Genomic DNA, 8,352 nt, shown 5'->3' on the forward strand with positions numbered 1-8,352 from the left:
TTTTCTCTTAATAGTATATAAACAATATTATCTTATATAAGTAGTTGTATGTGCCTCTTAAATAAATAAATAAGAAAATTAATACTCACTTAAAAATTTGAGAAGAGATATATGTATGACGTTATTGAGAAAAACTTCAAGTAGGGGTTAATGAAATTTTTTCTAGATTAAATCTTCTTTATTTAAAACTTAAAAGATTAAAGTTAAAATAATTACACTAAATAATTATTTTTGTTCCTAATAACTGATTGATTTAAAAATCTCTTTAAGTTGTAGTAATTTCTTAAATTTACATTTTATTGATTTCTGAATTTTATATTTAAGTAAATCAGTAAAATACAAAGTAACGAGTATAAATATGAGTATTTAAAACTTCAATGAATCTATATATAGAAAGTAGAGATAAAGACAGAGAAAATGAATGGAAGAAAAATAGTTAAATATATAGTTGTTTGATTATCTATAGTAATAGATAAAGGGAAATATACGTCATCTTGTAACTGATTTTGTCTAATTTTATTTGTAATAATATGATTATATATTTAAATAGTTTAATTTTAATAATTTTTTAAGTATATTTTTGTCTTTTCACTTAAAATATTTGAATTTCTATATTTTAATTTGAATTATTTTTTAAGTATATTTTTGTCTTTTTGTCTTAAATTTTTGAATTTCTATATTTTAATTTTAATAATTTTATTTCTATTATTTATTAATTCTTTTCATTTTAAATATTTTATAACATTAATAAAATTTTATAATTTTAATCTCTCTAATTTTATCTTACTTTTTATTTTATAAATATAATTTAGATTATTCATTTTATAATGAAATTAAATTTTTTAATTATAAAATGAATAATCTAAATTATATTTATAAAATAAAAAGTAAGATAAAATTAGAGAGATTAAAATTATAAAATTTTAATAATGTTATAAAACATTAAAAAAGAAAAGAATTAATAAATAATAGAAATAAAAAATTATTTAAATTACAATATAGAAATTCAAAAATTTAAGACAAAAAGACAAAAATATACTTAAAAAATAATTAAAATTCAAATATGGAAATTCAAATATTTTAAGTGAAAAGACAAAAATATACTTAAAAAATTATTAAAATTAAATTATTTAAATATATAATCATATTATTACAAATAAAATTAGAATATATAAAATAAAAATCATTTAAGGGTATGATTATCTATTATTTTTTAGACAAAATCAGTTACAAGATGACGTATAACTTTATATTAAATGTGAATTTTGTAAATTCAACCGTTAAATTAAAAATATTTTACTCTTAAATCATATATACAAAATGTTATATTAATCGAAGATGATTTCTTATAAAAAAAAATTAAATATGTTGAAAATTTTATATTTTCGATGAGAAAATTTTTTGTAGGAAAAGCTATATTATTGATGAAATATTTCACACAAATTTATATTTGTCGAAAATGTAAGAACTGGTTTTAAATTTGATATGAAAATATTATGATATTATTATATAAGATTTTAAGTTAGTATTTTATTAATAGTTGATAATTAAAAAATAAAACAAGGATAAATAAATTTTTTGAATTTTATATGTTTGATTTAAGATAACATAACTCTTTGGTAAAGTTATTCCGCTCAGTAACTCATGGCGTGTGTTGAATTTTATCGATCTAATTAATTGTTAAATTAAAAGTTACTAAATTTTACTAATAATTAATATAAAAAATTAATTAGTTTTGGAATAAATTATTTGTGAATTAACAATATAATTGAAACATTAATTATTTTAAATTATTTAACTAAAATCTTATTGACAATTTACTATATGATCTTAATATTTTTGTATAATTAATATCTGGTTTTACTATATGATCTTAATATTTTTGTATAACTAATATCTGATTTTAAATTTGATATGAGAATATTATATATAATTAGATAAGATTTTAAGTTAGTATTTTATTAATAGTTGATAATTAGAAAAAAAAAACAAGGATAAATACATTTTTTGAATTTTATATGTTTGATTTAAGGTAAATAAATATATTAAATTAATTAATAATTTATTTAAAATATTAAAATTTAATTTATAAGTATGTATTAAATAAATATTTATAATTTTTTAAATTATATTATCATTATAAATTATAAAATTAAATAATTTAAATTATAATTTTAAATAAAAATAAGTAGACGTTAATTATAAAAGTAAGTACATATAAATAAATAATAATTAAATATATTATTATTATTAATTATTATTATTTGTAATATAAAATTATTATATATTATTATTATAGTACAAATATGAGATTGTATATTTGAGAATGACTTAAATGAATTAATTTGTACAAGTTATACTGACAACATACATATACATTTCGGTAGCTTATTCATAAGAACTTCACAGTTAAGCGTGCTTGACCTGGAGTAGTACAGGGATGGGTGACTTTCTGGGAAGTTTCCCAGAAATTGCACAAGTAAGGATAAAACACACTAAACAATGAAATATCGTGAAATAGAACCCTTGAGAGGCCAAATATGAGGGTTGTTACATTAATAAATTTATTAAAATTAAAAAAAATTATAATTTTCGGGTAATTTCCCACGGATTTTTCAGACGACCAATTTACCGACGGATTAGTGTCCGTCGGTAATCCGTCAGAAATGCCTCATTACCCACGAATTTTGGGCATTTCCCACGGATTTTTGCCGTCTGAAATACTGAATTTTCTTGTAGTGTAGATGTCCAAAATTCTCATTCATGTCGAGCGCAAGGTTAGTTGCACTGAGCATGAAGTGAAACTAGGGTCTCTAGATGAGTGGTGCCATGTGCAAAGGGTGTGGCATCGGTTGTGATATCAAAAATTGGCATAGGTTAGCATCTATTGATAAGGTGTCGGGTGCAAAGCTGGTTATGCCAAGTGTGGATGCATTGGGAGTCTTTGACTCGATAGCATTGGGCACGAGATAAGTTGCATTAAGCGTGATTACTTTGATTTGTTTTCTATGGGTCTTAGTTGCTGAGCATGACTCACGACGTTGGGCGAGAAATAGAGTCGTGCTCTCTGGTGGGTTTAGCATTAGGCGTAAGGATGATTGCATTAGGCGTGGTTAATAATATGAGTCACAGTTGAGTTGTGATGGTTTTGCATGTGTTGATGTTTGATGTTGGTTCATATATGTATGATATATGATGAAAAATGTTGATTGATTCATATATGTATGCATAGGAATGGTATATACGAATGTTTAATCATGATTGGATATGTATGTATGTTTATATGAGGATGAATTTGATCATGATGGTGGGTTAACCATGTATGATGTATGATGCATTGTTTGCATGAGATGTCTTATGGCATGTGTCTAGCCTAGGACTTGAGGAGAGGAAAAAATGTTTTCAAACTAAAAGAGCTCACATAGAATCTCTTGAGAGTGGTGCTTGGATAGATCACTAGTATAAATGAGAGTGGTGCTTGGATAGGCCACTAGTTTTGGGTGAGAGTGGTACTTGGATAGGCCACTAGTTTGGGTGAGTATCCTTGAAATATTTAGCTAGTGTTGGAGCGAGGTATGAGGTTGAGGGAAATTCCCTTAACCAAGTACTGGGGAAGGTTGCGTAGTTCCTTGCAGATAGTCGATAGGCAAATTCCACAAGTGACTTGGTAATGCATGTCAAGGTCGTGGTAAGCCTGTACCTAGCTATGTTATACCTGACGGTGGAGCCAGAATTCCAAGTGTATAAGTAACACTATCCAAGCAAACACTTGGGGGGAATTTGATATCTAGGTTTGCTATTGACCCAACAAGGCGCTTCGGGCGTAGAAACGATCAGGATAATTTTGGTAGGATGATATGTCACTTATACTTCTTTGTTGTTAAGGAGATCTCCTAGGTGAATGCGTGATGACGTATTAGATGATTGATATGTATGGATATCAATCATGAGTTGCATTTATGCATGATTGTGGTATGATATAGCGTATGGCATGACTCTTTGAGTATGATTATTGATTTGAAGATTAAGTAGCATAGAAGTTTATTCTTATGCTTGTATGATTGTTTATTGAACTCTAGCTCACCCTTCTGTTTCCATGTGGATGAATTGTAATGGTCATACTATGTATAGGAGTAGGTCAGGATTAGGTTGGAGTTGGATGTGATGACCACTACGGGTAGAGGAATTTTGTCCTAGTGGTAGAGTTACTGCTTGGGATAACTGTTTAGATGTGCTTGACCAACACTAGGAGAGTATTATTATTTGGATGATTTTATATACATAGTATTCCATTATGTACATAGTGGTGCGGTTTTACTATTACTTTTATATACATGTTTATATTGTTATCCATTTTAATAGCTTCTCATAGTTAACTAATGTAGTTATTGCGATTCCACTAAGTGTAGGGAATATGATGGGTCGTTACATTTAATATAGTAATATCATTTTAATTTCATTTATTTTAAATATTTTTAATTAAACTCGTAATCCTTTTTTGGACATATTTAAACTCCTAATCTGAATAAACTAATTACACTAAAATTTAGGTTTATTTTACATTCAAATTTTAAAAATATTTCAAACATCAAAGTCTTTCATATTGTTTAATTTATATTCATTCATAAAATTGAGAAAAAAATTTCTCAACAAAATTTAAATTTAATATTTTAATTTGTGCAATACAAAAAATATTGTCTATTTTATAATAAATAGACTTAAATATATTTTTAGTTCATGTAAAATGAGCTAGATTTGATTTTAGTCCGTATAAAAAAATCTCTTTGTTTTTCATCCTTCTAAAATTTGTAAATGCTATTTTTTATCTTTATAAAATGAGTAAATTTTGAATTCGATCCCTTTAAAATATTTTTGTAAGACCCGCAATGCATAATGCATTCTTCTTCTTCCCCTTTCCCTCAACATTCTCATTTTCTCCTCACTTTCTATTATCTTGTTCCAAATTGCTGAGCTCCCTTGTTCTGTTGTTGTTGTTAAAGGTGCTGATGGAGGACCATCCTTGAGATATCATATAGGCCTATCACAAGGTCCATGGCTAGGAGGGTAGAGAAAGATGAAGAACACACCACACCAAAAGCCACTACAAAAAATGTTCCATATAGTGACATACAAAAAGTGCCACTATAGATATAATATATGTAGGTATATACCTATTTGACATACATACAATTTTAGTGTTGATTTTGAATGAGATTTAACAACATATTTGTGTGTCACTATAGTCTATACCTATAATTTTTAATAATATACCAACATATATTATATTTATTGTGTGGGTAAAAGTAGTTTTTAGTGACACATATTGTGTCACTATAGGGTGTGTGTCACTATATGACAATTTTCTTGTAGTAGCTACGATCATCATGTGTGTGGATTTTGGGCCCTCTCCTTAGCTTGTTGCTTTCCTTTCCTATTTTGCCATTGTATTTTGGCGTACATTAGATATTAGGATTTTATTTTGTATTTTTATTTAGCTTTTGTATTATGGGGCAAAATTAGTCTTAGGATTTATTAGGGACTTAACCTTGACTTGTGAGGTCAAAAGTCCATTTCTTTAATTTTCTAGGACTAAGGGTACTTTAGACTTTTTGGAGAGATGAGAGCCATTTCATTTGGGCTGCATTTAGGGTTCATTTAGGCTACATCTAAGGTTTTGTTCATAACTAACATTTTGAACACCTTAGTTTACAGAGATAAAACTACAATATTATATTTTACATATGACTATAAGTGCTCATCTCTAGTCTCTCTGTTTCTTAGGCTTGATATCACTATTTCTTGATCAGGGAAAGCCAACCATTTAAGGTTTGAGGTAGTGATATATATAGACTTTTGTAAAATCTGCCCGTTGCATATGTCCGTTGAAGCAGATATAGTTGTTTATGACTAGTTTAATCTTCTCATTTAATGCTCTGATCCTTGCATTAAATGTTACTTCCCGTTTATAGACAATGCGTAAGTTTTCTTGCTCAGTTGGTAGTTATATCTGTGTGCAACAGAGTCCTAGGAAACTTCTGTCTTTTTTCTGATCCTATAGATGTGGAGCTTTTGTCCTTACTTGAAAAAGTGATGTACTTTTTCTAACATATGTATGATTTATCGTTTGAGCATACTCTTCTTCTTTCTTCTTTTCTTCTAATAATTCAAATGTCTTCGTGTGTTCTTCTGTGAGTGCAGACGATGTTCAGGATTTCTTTTTGAACCATGATTACTCAGATGATTGTGTGTCGTTCTTCGTCTGCATCTGATAGTCGACATGTAGTATAATGCCTTGACCTTCGTCTGATCATTGTTTTGACTTTTCTTCTGTCTTGGTCAACCTTGTATATGATCAGGCTTTCCATTGTCTTCTGTCTGAGTTTTTATGTGCTTGTGTTGCCTTTCCGTCTTGTACCATCCGATGCTTACGACTTGCTGTCATTTTACCTGTACTCACATCTTTCTGAAACACTAGCTTACTTGTTAGAGATAACAACACATTATATTTGTCTCACTCAAAACCTCTTTGGGAATGTCTTCTTCTGACTTAACAAAATGCATATGATGCATGTCACACATTCACAAACTCATGGACTCATCATTTTACTTGTCATGGAATTTCATGTCTTATCTCATTTCACCACATTTCACATTCTCATAGTCATAGTGCTCATAATAGCACGTCATTCACATCATGTCTCATGTCATTTTATCTCATACTATCATATCACAGATCATATGTTCACTTTTCACATTTTCTCGTCATATTCACATAGTCTCATACAAGAAACTTCTCATAGACATATATAAAATAACACATACCCATAAATTATCCAAAGCATGAATCCATCATCAATTTTACATATAATGCCTCAAAATTCATCCAAAGATCACATCCCTAGTTTTACTTCATAGGGTTTCCCACAAGAACCCACAAAGCACTTTAATTCATGTATAAACTTATTTATTTTCAAAATTAATCACATATTCATACATCACATCCAACAAGAAACACAGCAGAACAATCAGAAAGCAAAACAAAAAACTTTCATAAGGTGTTTGTTCCTATAGGCATACCTCAGGCACATGATTGAGGGTCAATCCTACTATGCAACAATTATTCTCACACTCCCGAGTGAGGTTTATCACTCATCCTTACATGGATAAGTAGAAGACGAGGCTAGAGCAGAATCTGGTTGATCTCCTTCTCTTGGTTCTCCTTGGTCTTTAGAGAGTGTGTCCAGTAGCAGTGCTAGAGTCTGCTATTTATAGATTTTAGAAGTGGCCAGAATGACCCATTTTGGATCCGGAACGACCCGTTCTGGATCCCTTCATCATGTGTTAAATTCGCATCTAGAACTGCCCGTTCTTAAACCAAAACGGCCCGTTCTGGAGTTGAGATCTAACTCATAACGACCATATTTGGAATGACTCATTCTCAACTAGGGTTTAAAGGCCTTTTTAGTAGTTTGGAACGGCCCATTCTAGTTTGGGAACGAACCGTTCTAGGCTACTAAATCACCCTTATTTGGGCTTTGAGCATTCATATAATTTGTGAAAATCGGGGTGTTACAAGAAGTTTTTGAAGTTGCTCATCCCATTTTGCGGATTGAGATAGTTGTGGTGCTCTGAGAGCCTAGTTTGTTGAAAAACCCTCCTTGGCAAGTTGTCCATTGGAGTGGATGATGTTTTTTTCTCCTCTAAGACTTAGTTGATCCCGTTTGTTGGCAAAGTCGAGGTACATGTGTATAAATTGACCATGGTATAGGGGCCAGGTCGAGCTATATCGATTACAAGCGACCAATTCGAGTAAAGTACGAAGTCGGGAACTTAGTTCCTAACCGAGTATCGGAAGGTTGTAGTATTTGGAAGATAGTAGGCTAATCTCATAGGTAACTTAGTTAAGCTAGCTAATGTCGTGGTAGGCCTAAACCTAATTGTCCTATGCTGACATAGTATTACTATACTTCCTTGTTTAAGTGGCAAAGTTTGAGAAACCGTTATCATGTTGTGGATTTTTATCCAAATTTTCTATTTACCTTGTAACACCCCAGTGTTCATACTTTTTTATTAAGGTTGATTTAATAATTTTCATAAAATTTATTAAGGGTGATTTAATAGCCCATAACGAGTCGTTCCAAACTACTAAAAAAGACCTATTTTTGCTAGCCCAGAACGGCCCGTTCTCAATCTGAAATGGGCCGTTCCAAACCACCAAAATAGCCTATAACCCTAGTTGGGAATGGGTCGTTGCAAATATGGACGTTGTGAGTTAAAACTCATCCGGAACGGGCCGTTCTGGTTTGAGAATGGGCCGTTCCAGATGTGAATTTTCCACATGATGAAAGGATC

The sequence above is a fragment of the Cajanus cajan genome, chromosome 2 (assembly GCF_000230855.2).
Source record: "Cajanus cajan strain Asha chromosome 2, NIPB_CcT2T_4, whole genome shotgun sequence".
Classification (NCBI taxonomy): Eukaryota; Viridiplantae; Streptophyta; class Magnoliopsida; order Fabales; family Fabaceae; genus Cajanus; species Cajanus cajan.